The 23,391-nt window shown below is 42.8% G+C and overlaps 2 protein-coding genes across 11 annotated transcripts in view; one reads left to right on the forward strand and one right to left on the reverse strand.

Annotated features, from left to right (window-relative positions):
* Nucleotides 1-6,105, reverse strand: part of KBTBD12 (kelch repeat and BTB domain containing 12) — a 77,128-nt gene extending 71,023 nt beyond the window's left edge. For 6 of the 10 annotated variants that reach the window (XM_045052038.1, XM_045052033.1, XM_045052037.1 and 3 more), the window contains exon 1: nucleotides 5,478-5,861. The gene's annotated coding sequence lies outside the window, so the exon portion shown is untranslated. The other 4 variants (XM_045052035.1, XM_045052036.1, XM_011280253.4 and 1 more) reach the window with 4 other exon arrangements.
* Nucleotides 1-23,391, forward strand: part of MGLL (monoglyceride lipase) — a 248,328-nt gene that overhangs the window by 43,340 nt on the left and 181,597 nt on the right. The window lies entirely within an intron of this gene.

The following is a 23,391-nucleotide window of genomic DNA, read 5'->3' on the forward strand; positions in this document are numbered from 1 at the left end:
TGAGCTCTCCTACACCACATTACGGGTAGCCCAAATAATATTACGTGGGCTTCTTTGTACATAAACACATCAATTCACTTTATAGATGGCAGCTGTTACCTTGAGCTGAAAACCAGAAAAGTTTCCTCATAAGGAAATAAGTATTAGAAAATTTCTACTATTCCATCTGTAGGGATACATAAGAATCACTCAGAGGATAACCAATCCCAGTGCTGGAAAGCCAAGAGCAGTTTCCAGATAGGGTCACTAGATCTAGTATAATGCAGGCAGTTAAGACTCGTCAGTTTCTAAAGTGTTGACCTTGATGCTGCTAGGAAGAAACGAGATGCTGGGGACCCAAATATTATGACCATAACCCTAGGGTTTTGTATTTTTGAGGCAGGAACCAAACCACCCTTGTTGAATTTGGTGGCATAGGGCTATCTTAATAAAAACACAGGCAGCATTAGTTTCAAAGAGAGTTAAAAAATGGATTAACTAGTACAATATGTTTGTTTTCTTTATAAACATAGTAGTATCTTATAAATGACTTTACAGTGGACAATATTGGGTTTCCCCCAGCATCCCAACCTGCCTTCTCTTGGAGTCAATGGGGTAGGGCCACTGTGACTGGTTCAAGGATGGTGTGAGACCTGAGGTTGGCTTCATCAGTGTGAAGCTCACGTCTCTGGTTCGATGGTTGGAGGTGTCCATGTGTCATATAGATGAGAGGTCTGGACTGGCTACAGCCACATCTCCATAAGCCAGCATGAGGACAAAGCTAATACAGGGAAGAAGGCAGAGAATAGAGAGCGACGGGTTCGAAACATGATGTACATCTGTATTTTTCAGGTTTCAGTGACAAACCATTTCCTTTACTGTTTACGCTAGTTTGAACTGGGATTGCTGAACTGATACTCAAGAGTCCTTATGGTACAAGTGGCAGGTGCAAAAATATCAAGAAAAGGTTGCCTAAGATGCTTGCAGTTGTATATGTTGTAAAATTTCACTTTCGTTATGTTCTTATGTTTTCTATTATTACATTGTCAAGTAAAAGAAAGATGGAAACTTCTAGCTATCTTCATTTCTTCATGACAGAAGACAACTATCACTAAGTCACTCTTCTGAGTTTACCTCTTCTCGTTAAATGGCCACAACATTTTACAGGTGCAGGAACGGAGTCTTGAACCCAGTTCCATCTGACTCCAAAGTCTGTACTCTTAACCATTCCCTCTTGTGCAAGTGCAGACAAACTAGGGCCACAGACTAAATATTTCAGGCTCTGTAGGCTCTAGGGTCTCTGCGCAGTTCAACTCTGCCATTGTAATGCAAAAGCAGCCAGAACTGATACATAAACAAAGGAGCCTGGCTGTGTGCCAGTGAAATGTTTTAGGGCTATTGAAACTTGAATTTCATATATTTTCATGTGTCACGAAACATTCTTCTGATTTCAAAAAAAATTTTTTTTAATGTTTATTTATTTTTGAGAGTTAGAGACAGAGCATGAGTCGGGGAGGGACAGAGAGAGAGGGGGAGACACAGAATCTGAAACAGGTTCCAGGCTCTAAGCTGTCAGCACAGAGCCTGACACAGGGAGGGCTCCAACTCTGGAACAGTGAGATCATGACCTAGGCCAAAGTTGGACGCTCAACAGACTGAACCACCCAGGCACCCTAACATTCTTCTGATTTTTAAAAGCTATTTAAAATTATAAAATCCATTCTTAGCTTATGGGCTATACAAAAACAGGCCACAGGTCAATGACTCTTGCTCTACTGTTATAAATAAATCCATTTTCTAGATCATGAGTAGGACAATATCCCATCTGGGTGCCTATTCTCCACTTGTCTGCTTAAACCCAGCTGGGGAGTTTTGAGAAGGGTAATGGTCAGATCCCTATTTCAAAATGATCATCTGATTTTTCCCAAGGTCCCCAAAGAGAAATCAATTTCTTGCATAAATACTTTATTTGGATGCAGCTTGTCTGCCCCAAACATTGGCTTCAACAACAACAAACACTTTTAAAACAAAAATAACTGTTACAAACACTATGAAGAAACATTTATGAATTTTTTAGATGCATGTAAATATTTAAGTACCCCCTCCTTCCAATTGCCTTTTACACACCTCCTGAAATATGCTCTAAATTTCTATGGATTTATAGACCAAATGAATTTGCTGATGGAAACCCTGAAAAATACCCAAGCAGTTAAACTCACCACCATATTTCAAAGACATTCTCAGCATTGTTTCCTGTATGTATAAGGTGTAGAGAAGATACTGGCATTGCAGTGAGATGGCTTTGAAGGGACACCAGTCCTGGCTTTGCATCTGTTTGGATACTTGCTATAATCCTAAAATTATTTAACCTTTGAAAGCCTTGGTTTGTTCATCTGTATAATGGGCATAATGTACATAAATAAGGTAGTTAGGTTAGTTCTTGGCATCCAAGTGCTCAATAAATGGAAATTACTGTTATTTTACGGTAGTATAGCAGGGTGCAGCTCAGAGGCTAGAAATGTGGGCTTTGGCTGGGATCACTGAGGCCTGGGTTTGAATCCCTGCTCTACTATCTAGTGACATGAGCAAGTTTCTTAAGCCTCGTTCAGTCTTTTAACTGGAGATTAGCTTTGAGAATTATGTAATAGTCGGGAGAATTAAATAAGGTCATGCATTTATAATATGTAATTTGCTTGGTAAAATCTGCTCGGTAAAGCTGAAGTAGGATATACCTGTACAAATAATTTTCTAATAATAACGATGTTTGGGTCCATATACAAACTGCTTGTGGGTACAGACACAGCTCATAAATAAAAGAGAGCTGACAGAAACTTTTTCTTGTAATGAGGGCAGAGAGGGCATTCTCCTTTCATCAGCAAAACAAAACTGTATAAATGTTCTCAATGATATCAATGGGAAGTTATTCTCTGCTCCAATTTATAGAAGACTGAACTGGTGCATTCATATTAATAGTACCCATAATAACAGAGAAAAATGAGTAGCAAAGATAAACACAAATCACAAGAATAATGCCTAATTACTCTGCAAATCCAAAATGCAGTTATACCCGTGTCCAGTATATTTAGTTTTGAGAGATGGACTGCTACAAATTTTAATGCGGCATAAAAATGTTAATTTAAACTGCCAATGATTTGCTTTTATGATGTTTGATTTTTATAATCTTTACATTACCTTTTTCTAAATAACAAATGATACATGACCTTCTTCCATGTGTTGAAGTCAAAACTACTTTAAATTTAATAGTAGCACTGTTTGAAATGGCAAAACTTTGGAAATAACCGAAATATCGATTAACGTGAGAACGGTAGTACATTCCCTCAAGAGAACACTGCACAACATCAACAAAGAACTTCTCTGTGAGTTTGAAATTACATCAAAATAAAAAGTTAAAAATGTTATATACATACAACTGTGGTGGAATATAAAGAAATGAAGGGTAATTATAAAACAGACCAAATTCAGGATAGGGTTGCCTTCAGGAAGTGCGAAGGAAGGGATACATTGGAGAACGGCACGGCACGTGTCACGGTGAGCACCGCATAATGTATGAAACTGTCCAATCTCTACGTTGTACACCTGAAACTATTATAACATTGTAGGTCAAATATACTTCAATAATAAGGATTAACAAAATTTTTCCTGAGCTTCTTTTCACCGCCAGCACTCCTTGTTCAAACATTATGAGGTCCTTCACAGTCTGGCATCTCCCAACCTTTCCTGCTTCATCTCCCGGCTTTCCTTCCTTATACTTCTCAATCTTTCAGTAGTACCGAACCACTAACAATTCTGATGCAACTTGTATCCTCTTCTGGGCTGCATGTCTGTATAGCTTCCCTAGTCTCTAGGGATGTGTGGAGCATTTATCAAGCCCCTCCATGACTCTCATTTCCAGGACTTCCCTGGAAGATCCCTATTAAATTTTTGGCTAATTCTCTTGTCTGCTGCTATCCTGACCAAGACTAAAAGCTCAGCTTAGGAGAGATGCAGCCTTTTCCCATTTGTCACTGTGAGTGTGGGTTTCCTACCCTTCACTCCCAAACATGTCAGCCCCCCCCCCGTCAACAGAGATGCTAGTTTTCATAGGTAGCCCAGTTTGGTAGAAGCATCGGGCTGAATCAAGTGGGGCGGGAAATTGGGGCAGCTCAGGAAAGAGGTGTGGAATATCCTTCTCCCCCTTCCATCTGTTCCACCTGAAAAAATACAAGTGGCTCTTCAAAATTTAGCTCAGACATCGCTTCCTCTTGCTCCTGCCTTGAACACAGTGATTGTTGCACTGTTGTTACTGCAATTTATTTATGCAATTGTCTGCCTCCCCTTTCAATAATGAGCACATTGAGGAAGGGAGCTCATGTTTTAATCATTTCCATATTCTTAACCTCTGTCCCCAATGATGCTTGGTGCATTAGAGTCGCTCAATTAAGGTCTCTGCAATTTTATGAATGTTTTGCTTAGTCCTAAATTGTAAGTTCACGATAACCTTTTATCCTTCTGGTTTTATATATATTATTAAACCACCACCTGGAAGATTTTGTTTCTACATTTAAATGTTCTTTAAATGTAGATTCTTCAAGTTGCTAATCTATTGTCCAAGTCAAGCAAACGACCCAGAATCATTAACTTGATTTCCTTGCCTAGAACTTGATGCACTGTGACACCCACTTCTCACTTCTAATTTTGTTACCATGTGCTCTCAGGAATTTGGCCCCAATTTCTAGAGAACTGAAGCCGAGATCACAAATTACCTGCTCAAAGACTTTTTTTTTTTTTTTGCAAATTAATTGTCAACAGGCAAAACTGACACATTGCAGCATCTATTGAAAACAATGGAAGATATGGCAACAGTGGGACGGCCCTTCATTCCCATGGCGACAATGGGGTGCAGGACCTGAGTCGTCCGTTGCCACCTCTCAGATGGCACTTCTACTCTCCGGTCCGCAGCCCCCATTATCCTTTTATTGGGACCGGAGTGTCTGTCTTCATTTATAATTCTCCTCACGCTGTTGCCTTTCTCCTCCGGCCTTTTTAGTTACCCTACAGCCACTTATTTGTGACCCCTGGCTTTCACCATTCCACCCCCACACATTACTTTGCCTCAGCATCACAACAAGGTGCAGACACTGGTAGAAAATGGCTCAGAATACCCGCACCACCCTAAATGCACTCTGAGTCTCCCACTAGTAGGGAAAAACACCTGGTTCACTTAATAGCAATAATCCATCCCACACACTTGGGTGTTTAAGAACGGCCAGGCATATGAGTGATAAAGCTAAATAGGACACGTTTCCTTTTGGCTTTCCTTTGAGGAGTTCACAGTTTTGTGTTCTCTGGGCACTTTATACTTTTCAAAGTGCTTTAATGTGCATTATACAGTAGCTCATTAGTTCCTCTTAAGAATCACGTGGGGGGGGGGACGCAGGGCAATTATATTCCTGGCTTTCAAGTTAAGAGAGTTGCCTGGGGATACTTTTGATACTTACAGAAGCTTTTTAAAGTGCCAGGCACTATTCAAGGCTCTAGGCAGACAAGCAGGAACGGGAGAGACGGAAGTGTCCCTACCTTTACGGAGCTTGCAGTCTAGGGAGGGAGGCAAACAACGTAGATAATTCAGAGAATGATGCTGCCAGGACAATAGATGCTGTGACATTAAGGAGGGGAGAGACCCCTGGCTGGGCAAAGACGGTCTCGTTGGGAAGCGAATGCTAGGCTGAGCTGTGAAGGCAGTAGCTGGCCCCCAGGCCACCGGAGGGAAGCGCAGAAGGCCCCGCAAGTGCCAAGGGCCCGGAGGTTGTCCCCAAGTCCGGCCTGGCCCTTAGAGCCGAGACAAGGCCCTCGAGAGGCGCCCCTGTTTCCTCTGTCACCGTTACTTACTTACGAGCTGCCGCCCCCCCGGCTTGAGGCACGGCCCCCACTGGCTCCGCAGAGGCCGCAGCGATGGCGCCGCGACCTGGCCCTGTGGCCGCGTGGACCGAGCCAGATGGGCTGGGGCGGGGCGGCCGGCGGGCTTGCCAGGCAGGCACTGCCCAATATGGGCCTGTGCGGGCCCAGCGATATAAATAGACGGCGCTGGGAGCCCCGGGGACCGACGGCCGGCACCCTGGGGGAGGGAGGGAGGGGGAGGGAGGGCGCTGGCAGCTCCTCTAAAGTGACAGGTGCCGGCCCAGGCGCTCGGGGTGGGCCGTTCTGCGCCTGCGCGGGCCGTCCGCGAGGCTCCGCGACGGCAATCCGCTGGCCCCGCCTCCGGCCGCTCTGCGCCTGCGCGGGTCTTCCCGCGCCGGCCCGCGTGCCAGGGCGGCTGAAGGTCTGCCAGGACTGGGCGAGGTAAAGAGAATCCGGAGACAGAATTTTTATAAATGACACATCTCTCCGTTTAATCTCTTAAGAAAATGCAAAACGACCCAAATCCACTATGTGTGGGCTCACTGAATGTGGGTAGGGAGTAGGGTTGCCAGAAAAAATACCGGCTGCCCAGTTAACTGTAAATTTTAGATTCTCAACCAACAGTTTTTAAGTACATGTCCCAAATACTGCTTGTGGGTTTTGTTGTTCTTGTTCTTGTTTTGTGTTCTGTGCTTTTATTTGCTACATCTGGCAAGTCTACGTGGAGACCAGGAGCTCCGTGACCTTGGGCCTCAAGTGGGAGGTCCCCTAGAAGCCTGAGAAAAGACTCATTAGTTTTGCCCAGGTTTGGGGTAGTGCAGGAAGGAGGAATGTTCCCTGGAGGCAACTGTTAACAGAATATTTACTGTGTGGATAAGGCAGTAGTATGAGGTCAGCCAGTTGAGAACAAAACAAAATTTGTTTTTGGTGGTAATAACACAAAGTTGTTATCTTACACAAATTTATTTCTTGTAGTTCTGGAGGTCAGAAGTCCAAAATGGGTCTCTCTAAGAGCTAAAAGCAGTGTCCGCAGGGCTATACTTTTTTTTGGAGGGTCTAGGGGAGAATCTTTTCTTGGCTTTCCAGCTTCTATTAATTGTACTCATTCTCTCTGTAGCTCATGGCCCCTTCCTCTGTCTTCAAAGCCGGAAACAGAGTTGAGTGTTTCCCAGGTTGCACTTTGCACTAACTCTTCTGCATCTCTCCTCAGTTTTTTGTGTTTGTTTGTTTTTTAAATTATGGTTGGTTAAATATGCATAAATGTTTCCATTTTAACTATTATTTATACATAAGTTTACATATATACATATATTGTACAATACATATATACATATATTATACAATAAACATACATATAAATTTCACCATTTTAACTATTTTTAAGTGTGTAATTCCGTGGCATTAAATACATTCACAGTGGTGTGCAGCCATCTCCACTAGCCATTTCCAGAATTTTTTCATCAGAAAGAAAAAAAGTTTCCCAAGCAGAAACTCTATACCCATTAAACAGTAACTCCCCATTCTCACCCTTGCTCCCCTGCTCCCCTTCTCCCCCCCAGCACCTGGAGACCTCTATTACATTTTATGTCTCTATGAATTTGCCTATTTCAGGTACTTCATATAAATAGAATCATGCAGTATTTGTCCTTATGAGTCTGGCTTATTTCAGTTAGCATAATGTCCTCAAGGTTTATCCATGTAATAGCCTGTATCAGTATTTCATTCTTTTTAAAGTTGAATATTCCAGTGTGCGTGTGTGTGTACATGTGCCATATTTAAAACAAAACACATTTCATGTTGGTAAGTAAAATTCCTTAAAACATTGTAGAAGCTCATGTCAATCCTTTCATGCATTTGTAGTTACATGTACGTATTATAGCTTTTTGATAAAACTCCTCTCTCTAGATCTCTTCACCTGATAGCCCCATTAGGTCCTTCTACACCTGATTCTATTCCTGCTTTTGGTTTTGTTTACCAGATGATTATGCTAAGCTAATGAATCTTTTTTAGCTTGCTCTGAAGACCCTGTTTGATTTCCTACGTGGCTATTTTATTTCATCTGTTTCATTGGTCTCTAGAGGAAGTGAGTCATGGTGTGAAGGGCTAGGGCTTCCGGTCCATCAAGAGGCTAAGTTGGAAGCTGGGCTCTCAGGGACTTCAGCTGATTTTCAGATGATTTTCCAGATGATTAATGAAGGACTAATATTATGAAATATACTGATTAACCAAAAACTTATTTTAAGGAACATACTTCTTGAATAGATTACATATAACTATTTACTCAGCAGTGACTTACTGCTTCATTTTCAGCCTTCAATTTCTTACAGTGTTGAGTTGCTTTCCAGTATTCCTTTGGGCATATTTTGCCATTTTGGTTTAATTTATTCCTCCTTAAGGCTAATCTACCAGTGTCTGGCTCTCTCTTATTGTAATTTGCCTCTGGGAAGCTTTTTCTTAATAGAGAAGTCATTTTTTTTTAATTTTTTAATGTTTACTTATTTTTGAGAGAGAGAGACAGAGCGTGAGTGGTGGAGGGGCAGAGAGAGAGGGGGAGATACAGAATCCAAAGCAGGCTCCAGGCTCTGAGCTGTCAGCACAGAGCCCAACACAGGGCTTGAAATCTCAAACTGTGAGATCATGACCTGAGCTGAAGTCGGACGCCTAACCGACTGAGCCACCCAGGCACCCTGAGAAGTCACTTTTCTCCCTACATATCCAGTCCCATCCCATGACATCTCCACCTGTTAAAGGAAAAGTACATACATCTGAACTATTCCTGACACAGCACACTGGTTCCTATCTTGAACTATATCTATAATTTCGCTTGATCAGTTCCTCGATTAGAGGAAACCATTCTTCTAAGTGAAAAAAATGAACAACCAACCTGATTATTTCAAACTTAATCTGTCCTCCAAAACAGCCTGCCACGGAATGATGAATGGGTACATACCAGTGTACCCATTCATGGATCAGTTTTCTTTGCCTTTCCGTGTCTTCATTCTTACTTTCCTGCTGTAGTTCTTTTGCTGTATCTTCCTATCCGTGGAGTGATATTTTTGAAATATTACCTGTTTCTTCCCAACTCCTTCCTTCAGCATATATCCTTGTGATGCTTTGCTTCTCGATGCCATTTCAAAAAGTTAAAACTGCTCTAGGCTTATTGCCTCCTGTGGGTGGAGAAATCAGGACCTCAGAAAACCTAGAGGGAGGGAAATTAAAGAAACGCTGTCTTCTGATTCCAGAAGCCTAGGCTCTTTCAAGAAAGGAATGAGTTCTTAGAAGGAAACCTAAATTATGTTAATGGATCTTCTTCCCATACCCCTTTTCCCAACTGAGAAGCAGGGAGGTCTCTGGAGGAGAAGTTATAAAGAAGACCCATGCCCTGTTCCGCCGGACTAAGTGTGGGGAGGTTTGCGAGATCTGAGAAGACAGGGAACTGATGTCTCCTTCATTGAGAAGGGCTGTCGGGGGTCAGCCAGAACCCAAAGAGAGGAAATGACTCCATAGCATCTTGGATAGCAAGGGCTTAGGTAACCCTTCCAGAGACCTGCATATCCCCCAGGCCCCAGTGGTGGAGAGAGCCATTGAACCAGAGAGGCCCATGCAGACAGGTACATGGAGACTCTTGCAAGACCGAGGACCTAGGGGCAGTCGACCTCTCCATGGATCAGTATAGATAGATGACAGATATGGAGTGTGGGAAAGCACGCCCCTTGGCCTGACTCTAGTGCATTGGTTAGACACCTCTGTGCCCCAGAACTTAGATGGGACTCTGGGGAAAAGGAAGGTTTGGCCATCCTGGGAGCATGGGAACTTCAACTAGAATGTGTTGGCACTAATAAAGTAGTGTTTGACCCATACTGTAGTTTGTGGACCGTAGCAACGAAGGGCTTGACATACACAAAGTCTGGTGCAGGAAAACGAGCAACAGCAGAAGTGGTTTGTCACCCTCTGAGGGATGGAATGCACAGAACCTCAAGATCGTTGTTTTTGTTTTGTTTTACGTTGATTTATTTTTCCAGAGAAAGAGAGAGCATGCACATGAGCAGAGGAGGGGCAGATAGAGAGGGAGAGAGAATCCCAAGCAGGCTCCACACTCAGCGCAGAGCCCAGTGCAGGGCTTGATCCCGTGAACCGTGAAATCATGACCTGAGCCGAAATCAAGCATCAGATGCTCAACCGACTGAGCCGTCCAGGAGCCCCTAGAGATTATACATTCAACTTTAGTTTTCGCGAGCAGCAAAGAGCAACTTGAAAGGGAGAGCTAAGAAACAGGACCCAGAGTTATCACTACCGTATCACACTGTTGACATAGGTCTTGTCTGTGGCTGGTTCCCTTCTCATCCCGAATGTTAGCCCCGAGGCCAGGCAGTAGGCCTGTCTCCTTCACTGGTGGATCCTCAGCACCTGAAAAAGTGTCTGGCACAAAGTTGGTGCTCAGTACTTATTTGTACAGTGAAGGAACACATGAGCGGGTCAGAGCAGTTGAGGTGCAGGTGGTAGAATTCAGTCTGGCTAGGTTGGGAGTGCCCCTGAATCGGGCTTGGATGTTAGAGCGCTGGGGTGGTGGGGGGGGAGGGCAGTGTGTCCCAGGGCAACAGTCAGAAGAAATGCTCCTGTCACCTGCTGCTCTGCCCCATGAGGGGACAGACTCAGAAACTTCCACAGCTTGCCTCACACTCTCCCTTGACACAGGACCTGGATTTACCTCGAGGTGACTCGACTCACCTCCACCTCCAAGTGTCCTGTGGGTGCCACTGATTGACAGAAGCCAGGTCACCTGTCCACACCCTGGCTTCGAGGCAGTCTAAGAAATGGAATTTTAAGAAAAAGGAATTTTGGGGCGCCTGGGTGGCTCCATCAGCTAAGCATCTGACTCTTGGTTTCGGCCCAGGTTGTGATCTCACAGTTCATGAGTTGAAGCCCTACATCGGGCTCTGTGCTGACAGCATAGAGCCTGCTTGGGATTTTTTCTCTCCTCTCTCTGCCCCTCCCCAACTCGTTCCCTCTCCCTCTCTCTCTCAAAATAAATAAACTTTACAAAAAATATTTTTTTTTGTACTTTCCAGTTCTTATAGTTGGAGGGTTGGGACACATTTTGCCACACCTCCTCATCCTGAGGTCTGTGGGCTGTGAGGAACTTAGCCACCACCCCCGAGAGGGCCTAGAGGGCTGGAGGTAAGTGTGTGTGTGTGGGGTGGGGGGGATGGGGTATTCACCCCTGCAGCTTCAGGCTCAGCACCTGTAGGTGTGGGAGGGTGGGGTCCCGGGCAGTTGCCATCATCTTATTGTCTTTACTGGCTGTTTGGGTCTGAAGGACTCAGCGCATTGTTGCCTCTGGCTGTCACATGGTGCCATCCTATAGAACTTCACACTGTAGCAGGTGTATACACCTGTCATATTTTCCCATCAAGCCCACAAGCTCCCAGAGGCCAAGGGCTCTGTCCTGTTCACCTTTGTAGCACATTCACATGCCTGCCTCAGGCCCTCCAGAGAATAGATGGTCAGGGGATGTTTACTGATTGGGGTGACTGAGAGGTGAAGCTGGTAAGTGAGAGGAAAGTGGGGCTGGGGATGGGACACCCGGTATCCTAACCTGGCACTGCTTCTGAAGGCCTCATGGCCTCATGTAACGCAGACTCTTGGAGGATAATAATAGGCAAAGTGATAATTCATCTGCCTCTCACAGATTATGTGGAGGATAAATGAGGAGAACTAACAGATGTGAACAAGGGCTTTCATAAACGATGAAGTGACTCCACGTCATTTTCCCTAATGAGGCATGTGTTCTTAAATGGAAATTCCCTTCTCCAAAGATCTTGAAAATGAGACAGAAATCCATTTCTTCCCAATAATATTTATTGCATCCTGTCTTGAGGCAGAGATCGGACCGTATTTCTTTTGGAGGCTCTTCTGCTTTAAGAATCCATCACAGGGAAGCATGGGGAATGGAGTTAGCTACCTCCTAAGCCCTGCTTCCCCACTTCTGTGATGATAAACCATGATCAGACAGTCCAGCCTTCAGCCTGCAGGTGTTCGAGGCTGCGCGCTAAATCTAGTAGATTTGAGGGGTTTTGACAGGTCATGAACTTTCTGAAAGCCACATTTCCCTCTCTGTATCCCAATATTATTTCATTTTCCCCAGCAATGAAATCCTCAAATCCTGAGTATATGAATAATCAAATCTTGCTGTTTTAGGCAGACTCCTAAGTGGTTTCTTTTTTTTTTTTTATTTAAAAAAAAATTTTTTTTTCAACGTTTATTTATTTTTGGGACAGAGAGAGACAGAGCATGAACGGGGGAGGGGCAGAGAGAGAGGGAGACACAGAATCGGAAACAGGCTCCAGGCTCTGAGCCATCAGCCCAGAGCCTGACGCGGGGCTCGAACTCACGGACCGCGAGATCGTGACCTGACTGAAGTCGGACGTTTAACCGACTGCGCCACCCAGGCGCCCCACCTAAGTGGTTTCTTAACACAAGCATGACCAATTGTGATTGTTGGTTCCATTATTATGCAGTGACCACTATTTATACCATGTGTAAGTTAAGGTCTATAGAGATTTAGCCACTCTAACAAAGAATTTGAATGATAGTTCCCTAAAGAAGAAGGAAGTTAATTTTTCTTTCATGCCTAATTACAGGTAGTAAAGAAGCAAATAGGGCAGTGTGTTAGGCTGCAATAAACAGGGCTCAACATTTCGTGGCTTAACATAACAGGAATTATCCTTTGCTTATGCAAAATTCTAGGCATGTATTCAGATCATCAAGGTAGCTGTCTTTCATCTAGTGGTTCCGGGACCCTGGCTGGTGGCAGCACTGCCGAGGGCCCCTGAGTGTTCATCTCCTGGCCAGCCAGAAGGGAAAGGATGAGGAAGAGGGTACATAGCAGGTTTGCGGATCAGGCCTCAGAGGGGCAACTCTCACACCTGTTCACATCCCCTTGGAAAGGATTTTAGCGCATAGCCATCTGTCACGGACCAACTGGAAGCGGAGACACTGAGTGCAAACCAGAACTTGTAAGAGCAGGACATTAGTTCCTCCAGATATTTGGAAAATGGAGTTCTGCGTTAGAACCATTTGGGAAATGCTGCGTTCCATGTCCCTTGTTGAAGAGTCAGAATGCAGGATGAAAGGTCCTGATGAATCCTGCAGTAAAGATGCAAAGCATTTCCTTAAGCGTTCTTGACTCTGGATCTACAGTGTGAATATGGGTCTGCGTATGATGCATGCTGAGACCCTGTGGGGCACCCCTGGGAAACAGGACCTCAGGGTAAGTTAGGAATATGTCCAGATAGAAGCTGTAAGTCGAGACAAAGGCAAGAACCGAGAGACACCCTTGGAAAGGGGGGAGATTCCAAGTGTCGGAGGGGTCAAGGCAAGGAGGTGGGAAGGAACTGGGAATGAAAGTAGCACAAACACCTCCCAGCCTCCCAGACCCACCACAGACAGCTGTAAAGGAAATGACAGAGTGCTGTCGCTCCCAGAAGTCACGGCTGTCTCCTGCCTGGCGCTCTCGCTGCTGGGGCTCTGACTCCGTCCCCAGCAGGAGGTAGTGCCCTGATTTGTGGGTCTTGTGAGCCTTGCACTTTGCATAATGCCTCCTACCTGGTTCTCTTTAAATCCTTGCGCCACCCAGGAGCCTGTATGGGGAATGACAGGGTGGTGCCCCCTGCCGGTGAGGGAGCCGGCTGCGGAACCCCGCCCCCTAATTCTGTATCTGTTACACTAGCTGTCTCATCATCATCCTACTGATTATTCTCCCTTTGCAGCTTTAGATGGTCCCCAGGTGTGAGAAGAGGGTCTCATGTTGTCTTTTCCTGATAGAGTTGAACAGAGAAAGGCTTTGTGGCACTTTGCTAGAGATCCTCCCCCCCACCTCTACTATTAGGGGTTGAATTGTGTCTCCCTAATTCATACGTGGGAGTCCTAACTCCCTGGCAACTCAGAATGTGACCTTATTTGAGATAGAGTCTATACAGAGGTAATCAAGTTAAATGAGGTCATTAGAGTGGGTCCTAATCCAATATGACTGGCATCCTTATCGAAAGGGGAGACTTGGACACAGGGAGGTAGCCCCGCGAAAGTGAAGACCACCATTGACAAGGCAAGGCAAGAGGGCTAAATAGACCCAGTTCACATTGACTGCTAGAGCACACAGTCTCTTCTAAATGTTCATAGCCCATCTATTTGAAGATTCATTCCAGGATTTCCCCGAGGATCAAGTTCATCAGTCCGTAATGATCCTCACCCACTTTGTATAGACCCTGCTAAACAGACCCTGCCCTGTGTGCCCTCAGAAGGAACCTGCTGCCCCTGCCATCACCTTAATCTTGGACTACTAGCCCCCAGCACTGTGAGAAGGTAAATTTCTGCTGTTTAAGCCACTCGTATGTGGTGCTTTGTTACAGCAGCCCTGGGAGACTAATTTTCCACCTCCGCCCCAAGCAGGTTGTGTCTATATTGTGAGTAGTGGTGGTCAGGTTGCTGTAAAAATGCTCTCTGGGGTTTTTTGTCTTCTTATCCATGAAGGTATTATGGACAACTTAGTCAAAAACTTCGCCTACGTAGGGATACACTGTGCTGGTGATCATTTCTTTAATTTACTTTGGAAAAGAAAATGAGGTTAGCTTGACCTAATTTGCGTATATTTATTTATTTATTTTTGTGGGGGAGTTCACATTGACTGCTAGAGCACACAGTCTCTTCTAAATGTTCATAGCCCATCTATTTGAAGATTCATTCCAGGATTTCCCCGAGGATCAAGTTCATCAATCCATAATGATCCTCATCCACTTTGTATCAATTGCAATACTTGCCTATCAGGAGACTTACCAGCTCTGAGTTCCTTTAGGTGGTTGGATTCTCTTGTCCTACTGGCTCTCCTGTCTTGGGGACCCTTCTCTTTCTCCTCTCATTTTGAAAGAATTTCAAACATACAAAACCATTTCAAGAATATTACAATAAATTCTCAATGTATCTTTCACCTAGGTTCACCAGTTACTAACTTTTTGCCACACTTTCTCTCTCTCTCTCTCTCTCTCTCTCTGTGTATGTATATGTAATATATATATTTATGATCTATATATGTATATATATGTATATACTTATAATTTATATATATACATATTTAATTTTACTTTTATTTCACATATATTGTGTTCTGAATATTTGAGAGTAAACTCCAGATATTGTGACCCATTACCCTTAAACACATACACATAATTTTAAGAACAGGAATATTATTTTACATATCCATGGTGTGATTGATTTTCAAAATCAGGAAGTTTAATGTCAATAACAAAACTTTTGTTGTACCTACAATCTGTACTAACTTTATGCCTAAGCCCTCATATCACCCCTTATACAATTTTCACAGTGCATTTGTTGTCGTATCTTTTCTCCTTCCTTTAATCTGCTTCTGCTGAAGCAGAACATTTCCTCAGCTTTCCTTTGCCTTTCATGACCTTGACCGTTTTGAAAAGTTCAGGGCAGTTATTTCATAGAGTCATTCCAGTTTGGGTATGTCTAATGTTTTCTCCTGCTCAGACTCCAGTTGTGCACTTTGCCATATATAGGTTTCATTTTAAGACCATTCCCTTCCTGGGGCACCTGGGTGGCTCAGTCGGTTAAGCCTCCCACTTTGGCTTGGGTCACGATCTTGCAGTTCGTACCCCATGTCGGGCTCTGTGCTGACAGCTCGGAGCCTGGAGCCTGCTTCGGATTCTGTGTCTCCCTCTCTCTCTCTGCCCCTCCTCAGCTCATGCTCTGTCTCTCTCTCAAAAAGAAACAGCCATCTTCATGACTTCATGTTGGAGGTACAAAGTGGTTTTGCTTTCCCTGTCTGGGTTTGAATCCTCATTCTATTATTCCTCTGTTGCCTCTTCTTGGACAAGTTTTCCTAACATCCTTGAACTTGAGTTTCCATACACATAAAAATGGTGAATTTAAGCACTCAGCTTGCAAGACTATTGAACTGAAGAAGGTAACACAGGAAGTGACAAGCACATGGCACATAGTGTGTGTAAAATGCTATTTCCGATTTTCCTTTCCTTCCTTCTCCTGGCTGCAGGTGATGCCTTGTATCGATCCCTGGTGTAGTATATGCCCTCGCGCACCACCAAGACCCCCCATTCAGCGCAGAGCTACATTCCACCGACTGAGTGCTGGCTGCTGAGGACCCATAGCTCAGTCCCCTCCAGAGGAGGTTTCCCCCCTCCCTAAGGGCAGCGATTGGTTGTTGAGGGTATACAAAGGCCCTCAGTTTGGGACAGATCTGAAGAGCCTTCCCAGACCCAGAGCTTCCCATGGGTTACTTGTCTTTCAAGAGGCAGCCTCTGACCTTAGATTTAAATTTAGGTCATTCATTTTGGGAAAAAAATTTACTGAAAAAGATACCTATTATAAATATTCAATCAATACAGAAAAGTTCAAAGGAGTGAGTAAAACTCACCCAAACTCCCAATAGTTTTGTGTCTTTCCATCCATCAAGATGCATGTGTGTGTGAGAGTGTGGGCAGTGCATTTTATACAAATGAGATTATGCACTACGTGCTATGCTATAATCATGCCAGAGACCACTGGTCTTTCCATATCCAGCCTCTTCTCCTCCTATAGTAATGTCATTTAGGCACATGACTTCCTAGAATAAAGATGTCATCTCCCAGTCTCCCTGGCCACTGGGTACAGTCATATGACTTACTTCTGGCCAATGGCACGTGAAAGATAATGAGGTGGGCAACTTCTGTGTCAGGTCCTCAAGGAGGAAGGGACATGGCTGCCTCTTGTCCCTTTTTCCTTCCAACTGATGACAGTATAAAGGGCTTTTAACAAAAACCAGCAGACCCCGTTATGTCTCGATGGACTCACTTAACATTTTATATGTTGAAGGGAGCCTGGGTGGCTCAGTCGGTTCAGTGTCTGACTCTTGAATTCAGCTCAGGTCATGATCCCGGGGTCATTGGATTAAGCACCATGTTGGGCTGCATGCTCAGTGTGAAGCCTGCTTGGGATTCTCTCTCTCCCTCTCTCTCTGCCTTTCCCCCACTCACGCATGTCCTCTCTCTCTCTCTAAATAAAAAAAATAATAATAATTTAAAAAAGGTTATAAGTTAAATTCATTTTGTTTTGGTAGTTGAGGTTTAGATCTGGTGTGGGAACCTGGGAACCAAGAAGTTGCACTGTGCCGAGACTAACTTTGAGATGTCTATGAGACGCCCAACTGGAGATTTCAAGGATGCCATTAGATATGTCAGTCTGGTCCCTCATAGGAAAGAACTTTCTTTCCATCTTTTACCTTTAAGCTTAGAAAATTACACGCTCAAGGAGTGCCTGGGTGGCTCAGTCGGTTAAGCTGACTTCGGCTCGAGTCATGATCTCGTGGTTCATGGGTTCTGTGCTGACAGCTCAGAGCCTGGAGCATGCTTCGGATTCTGTGTCGCCCTCTCTCTGTCTCTGCTCCTCCCCTGCTTGTGCTCTCTCTCTCAAAAATGAATAAACGTTAAAAAAAATTTTTTTTTAAAGCAACTTCTTTCATCCTGTTTCAAAAGTTTTTATGAATGATTTTATTTTCTTTTAATGTTATTTCAGGTTCAATGTTTAAAAAGGGTTTTTTTTAATTTATGAAAGTATTATATTCAATAACAAAAATCAAGAAAATGCAAAACATTGTGAAGAAGGAAATAAAGATCAACATGGTTAATGTTTTGGTTATATCCTTCCATGCAGAGTTTGTAATATTGACAGAAAATATTTTTTTTTCCCCTTGTGTGAGATTTTTATTTTTGTTTATGGTACATTTTACTAGAGAAATTTAAAGTTGTTATGTAATCAAATGTATCAATCTTCTCTTTTTTGGGCCTCTGGGATTCATACACTTAGAAGACCCCTCCCCTGAAACACACACCAAAAGATTATAAAAACGTTCTCCTGCTGTATTTTCTAGTCGCCTTTTTGTCTTTGTTTTTTACACTTACAGCTTAATACATCTGGGATTGATCATGGATAAAGGAGAGTGTTCATTTTTGCCCTCAGTGATGCAGTAGTTTTCCTACCGCCATTTATTAATAGTTCATTTCTTTCTCCCTAATTTGAAATGCTACCTCAGCCATAAACTAAACTTCCCTCTGTCATTGAATCACTCTCTCAACTTTCTTTTCCCTCTCTTCATTTCAGATTTCTGCCTCCGCCTGTAGCGTTACCACTCTGTTCTAATGGTTGTATCTTTAGACTACACTTTACCACCAGCAAGGGCAAATGCCCCTTTATTACATTAAAAAAAATTCTTGGCTTTCCTTGCCCATCTATCCATCTTTTTTCTCTTTTGAAAACATTGTTTACAGAAAATTTCATGTAAGCATAGTGAACTAATTCATTGTACCCCAAGGAATAACAACAACAGAAGCCTTTTGGCCAGCATTGCTGTAGACAACAACACCATGCACTTGTTTAGATAATAGACACACTGTTTGCCAAAAGGAATCACATTTCTTTCTCTGATGCTTTGACAATTTATAGACACGTCAATAACATGGATTGCAACTTTTGGTGTCTGCTTGGTATGGTGCCCAGAGCGTACCAGAATACATGTGACTGCTTTTCACTGGTGTTCCTTTTGTATCAGTTTTCTCTTTTTCTTTTCTGGCAGTTGGAAGTATTGTGAGGAATTTCATTGTGCAGACAGCTTTTTGAGCCTCTAATAATTTTCTTCTGATAGATTCTTAGAAATGGGATTTCTTGGGCAAAAGGAGTATATCCTTTTTTGGGCAGGGGTTTTATAATATTTTGTAGTTTTTTTTTTTAAGTTTTCACCTTGATTCTAGTTAGTGAACATACAGTGTTGCATTAGTTTCAGGTGTACAATATAGTATAGTGATTCAGCACTTCGACCCATCACCTGGTGCTCATCACAACAAGTGCACTCCTGAATTCCCATCATCCATTTAACCCATCCCTCTACCCACCTCCCCTCTGGTCACCATCAGTTTGTTCTCTATAGTTCTCTATAGTTAAGAGTCTGTTAATTGGTTTCTCTCTCTCTCTCTCTTTACCCCCTTTGCTCATTTGTTTTGTTTCTTAATTTCCACATATGAGTGAAATCATACGGTATTTATCTTTCTCTGACATATACCCTCAAGCTCCATCCATGTCATGGCAAATGTCATTCTTTTTTATGGCTGAGTAATATTTGTTGTGTGTATGTGTGTGTATATATACCACATCTTCTTTATCCATTCATCAATTGATGGACACTTGGGCTGCTTCCATATCTTGGTTACTGTAAATAATACTGTAATAAACATCAGGGTGCCTGTATCCCTTTGAATGAGTATCTTTGTATTCTTTGAGTAAACACCAAGTAGTGCAATTACAGGATTGTAGGGTAGTTCTATTTTTACTTTTTTGAGGAACCTCCATATGGTTTTCCAGAGTGGCTGCACCAGTTTGCATTCCCACCAACAGACAGTGAGGGTTCCTTTTTCTCCACATCCTTGTAAACACCTGTTGTTTCTTGTGTTGCATTTAGCCATTCTGACAGGTGTGAGGTGATACCTCATTGTAGTTTTGATTTGCATTTCCCTAATGATGAGTGATGATGAGCATCTTTTCATGTGTCTGTTGGCCATCTGGATGTCTGCTTTGGAGAAATGTCTTTTCATATCTTCTGTCCATCTTTAAATCACATAATTTTTTTTTTGAGGTTGAGATATATAAGCTCATTTCAGATACTCACCCTTTATTGGATATGTCATTTGTGAATATCTTCTCCCATTCCATAGGTTTCCTTTCAGTTTTGTTTCCTTCGCTGTGCAGAAGCTTTTTATTTTGATGAAGTCCCAATAATTTATTTTGCTTTTGTTTCTCTTGCCTCAGGAGACATATCTAGAAAAAAAGTTGCCATGGCCAATGTCAAAGAAGTTACTATCTATGTTCTCCTTTAGGATTATTATGGTTTTAGGTCTCACATGTAGGTCTTCAATCCATCTTGAATTTACTTATTTATTTATTTATTAAAAGAAATTTTTTTTAACGTTTATTTTTGAGACAGAGAGAGAGAGAGAGCATGAACAGGGGAGGGTCAGAGAAAGAGGGAGACACAGAATCTGGAACAGGCTCCAGGCTCTGAGCAGTCAGCACAGAGCCCGATGCGGGGCTCAAACCCATGGACTGCAAGATCATGACCTGAGCCGAAGTCGGATGCTTAACCGACTGAGCCACCCAGGCGCCCCCATCTTGAATTTATTTTTACGTGTGGTATAAGAAAGTGATCCATTTTCTTTCTTTTGCATATTGTTGTCCAGTTCTCCCAGCACCATTCGTTGAAGAAATGGTTCTTTTCCCATTGGATAGTCTTAAGGTGTGCAGAGTTTACAGTCAGGGTTTTTCCCTGCAGCCTGCACCCACAGGATGTGAGTACCCAGCGTCTACATCTTGGCCACCACCAGCCTTTGTGGTCTTTCCTCTGTGCTATTCTCTTAGGTGAGAGTTGTTATCCTGTTTTTATTTTTGCTTTTTACTGTTAATAAAGTTGAACATCTTTGCATACGATTATATTTGTATTCTTTTATAATTTTTCTTGTACAATGTATTTGCCCATTTTTATGTGTTTGATTTATTATTTTATTTATTGCCTTATTTATTTGCTTTGTTTTATTATTATGGGTTTGCTTTTTATTTATCATTTGAGGCTTGAGATAGAAATAACAATAACTTTTTTTGCTGTAATACATTACAAATATTCTTCTCCAGCCCCCTTGTCTTTCAGCTTTATGGAATTTTTTAAAGTTCTGTTGTTGTTTTCTGGGTTTTGCAGTATGCTTAGAAATGTTTCTTCTAATCCCCAGATTATTTTAAAAATGCATCAGTTTTTCTTCTAGTGTGTTTATGGCTTTGTCTATTTAAAATCCTTAAATTTTTGACCCATTTGGGATTTATTTTGGTGTCAAGAATGACGTGGGCATCCAGATTTATTATTATTTTTTTCCCCAAGTGTTGAGTTAGTTATTCCAATTCTATTTATTGATCACTCCATCTGGAGTGTTCTGATTTAAAATTCTAACTTTCTCCTGTATCAAATTTCCTTATTTGCTTCTGTCCATTTCTGTACTCTCTTTTTTTCTGCTGGGCTGTTTGTCCTGTCATGGTAGCATAATGTTTCAGTCCTCATAGCTTTATAATATTCTATAACTCATGCTAGGATAAGTTTCTCTTTGTTGTCAATATTTTCTTGACCATCCTTGTATAACTTCTTATATTTCAATTTTAACATCATTTTGTCAAGTGTCCAAGAAAATTCACTTTGTCATTTTATTTAGAATTGCAAAAAAGCCCAATATATTATTTGGGGAAATAAAATAATTTTATCATATTAAGTATTTTGTCCAAGGTTCAGACATACCTTTCCAATTGTTGAAGACTTCCATTACGTCCCTCAGGTAGTGTTTTTTTTTTTTTTTTTTTATGAAAAATGCCTCTAGTTCTTGGCCTGGGTGGATCTCGCTGTGATAGGGAAAGAGGATAAAATAGGCAGAGGGAAAGGTTACAGAGTTAAGGTAGGGGTGTGGGAGGAAACGCCTATTTTGGAACAATGCTGAGGAGCTTTCGACCTCAGCAAACCCCTGAAGAGGGCCCAAGGTCCCTCTTAAGAACGTAACAGACACCACCTACACCCCCTCAGGTTCTCCTCAGGGATTTGGCAATCAAAAGAGCTAACTCAAAAAACTAAATCATAAAACTAATGTTATAGGAGGGACAGTACGACCAATCTGACTCCTCACACAATGGAGTTGAGCCAATCGGGAATGGACCACCTAGCACCTAGAATGATCCACCCAGTAAGGGTAGAACCTGAGAAGGGATGAAGGGAAGGGAAGGGGGTGCTGACCAGAACCTTGTAAAACAAGGACGCTTGCCTGTTGTCAAGGGCATTCACTTTCGAATGCCCCCTCTCTGCAAAGAGAGCTTTCATACTCTTCTTACTTTCTGATCTTCTCTTGTGCTCTAATAAACTTTTGCCTGCTGCTCATTTTATTTTCTGTCCACCTCTTCCTTCTTGGAAGTGGCTAGACTACAACGCCTGAGCACTGAGGTAAAAAAAAAAAAAAAAATCAAGCAACATTACCAAGAGGCACACACTATGTGTCATGCACCTTAGAGAAAATTTAAGACTTAAAAAAAAATGTTTTTTTAACATTTATTCTTTTCTGAGAGACAGAGAGAGATAGAACATGAGTGGGGAGGGGCAGAGGGAGAGGGAGACACAATATCCAAAGCAGGCCCCAGGCTCCGAGCTGCCAGCACAGAGCCTGCCTGATGTGGGGCTTGAACCCACGAGTCGTGAGATCATGACCTGAGCCAAGGTCGAGTGTCCAACTGATCGAGCCACCCAGGCGCCCCAGAAAATTTAAGACTTTCAAGGTCAATTTGGATTATCACTAATTTTTCCATACATGTAGATTTTTAGAACCTGACCCATGTGGGTACCATATCATCCATGCTGTTCCAGTGACCTCTGGAGGACCAAGTGGGCTAGAGGCGTTCTTCATTTTTTGTTTTTATTTTTGTGTTTGCTTATTTTGAAGTAACTCTAAATAGAGTACAATTGAGGAAAACAGTGCTCTATTTGGATGTCTAATCACCAGCGTGTATGTAGTTTTTGGTGCTGTGTAATTTGCCATGATTGCTCAGTGGTTCCCCTTTGGTTGCGGGGAACTTGCTGCAGAAGTACTGTGACTTCTGAGAACAGGCGTCTGTTATGTTTTGAATCTGTGCCAATCTGTCATATTCCAAGTGATAGGCACCTGTATATGGAGTATGTATATACTCAAAGTATATGCAGCTGTGGCAAAGTTAGGTTGTAAGATTCAAGATACTGCTTTTTACCAATAAGAGTTAAAGGGTGTCCTGTAGCCTTGGCCAGTGCCAAAAAAACCAGCGTTCCCTGGAACGCTGCAAAACTTTTCCTTATTAGGGCAGGTCCAGTCACAAGCTTCACTCAAAGACCCAGTGTTGTAGGGTGAATAGTGAGATAACCGTGGGCTCTTTTATAGACCCGCAAGACTTGGTTCCACTGAGAAAGTGTTTTCACTGTAATTATTTCTGACCTGTTTAGTGGCTTCCTCCCCGCCCCCCTCCCTGCCTTGATCCTTTATTCCCCTCAAGTGTGCTGTAGCCATAAAAAGGTTACCAAGGAGTGGGGGGATAGTCAATTTAGGGCCAGGAAGGTGGGATGTAAATATAGCTGTGTGGCTGACAACATGATTTATTGCTTTGTAGGTCATTGGAAAAGAGCAGAATTTCTCAAACTGTGTTCCATGGGCTGATATTAATCATACAAATGCCCTAAGTACAAAAAGTTCTCAGGGCGCCAGGGCCAAGTTGGCTTAGGAAATGCTGCCTGCTAATTCCCCTCTCAGAGCTCTACAATGTGCATTAGCATATTAAAAGTTCTGAGAAGTACGGCAGGAAAGAATCCAGTTTTAATTCTGCTGAGTGATTAAGCAAGTATATTAGTGCAAG

Source organism: Felis catus, chromosome A2, assembly GCF_018350175.1.
Source record: "Felis catus isolate Fca126 chromosome A2, F.catus_Fca126_mat1.0, whole genome shotgun sequence".
NCBI classification, from domain to species: domain Eukaryota; kingdom Metazoa; phylum Chordata; class Mammalia; order Carnivora; family Felidae; genus Felis; species Felis catus.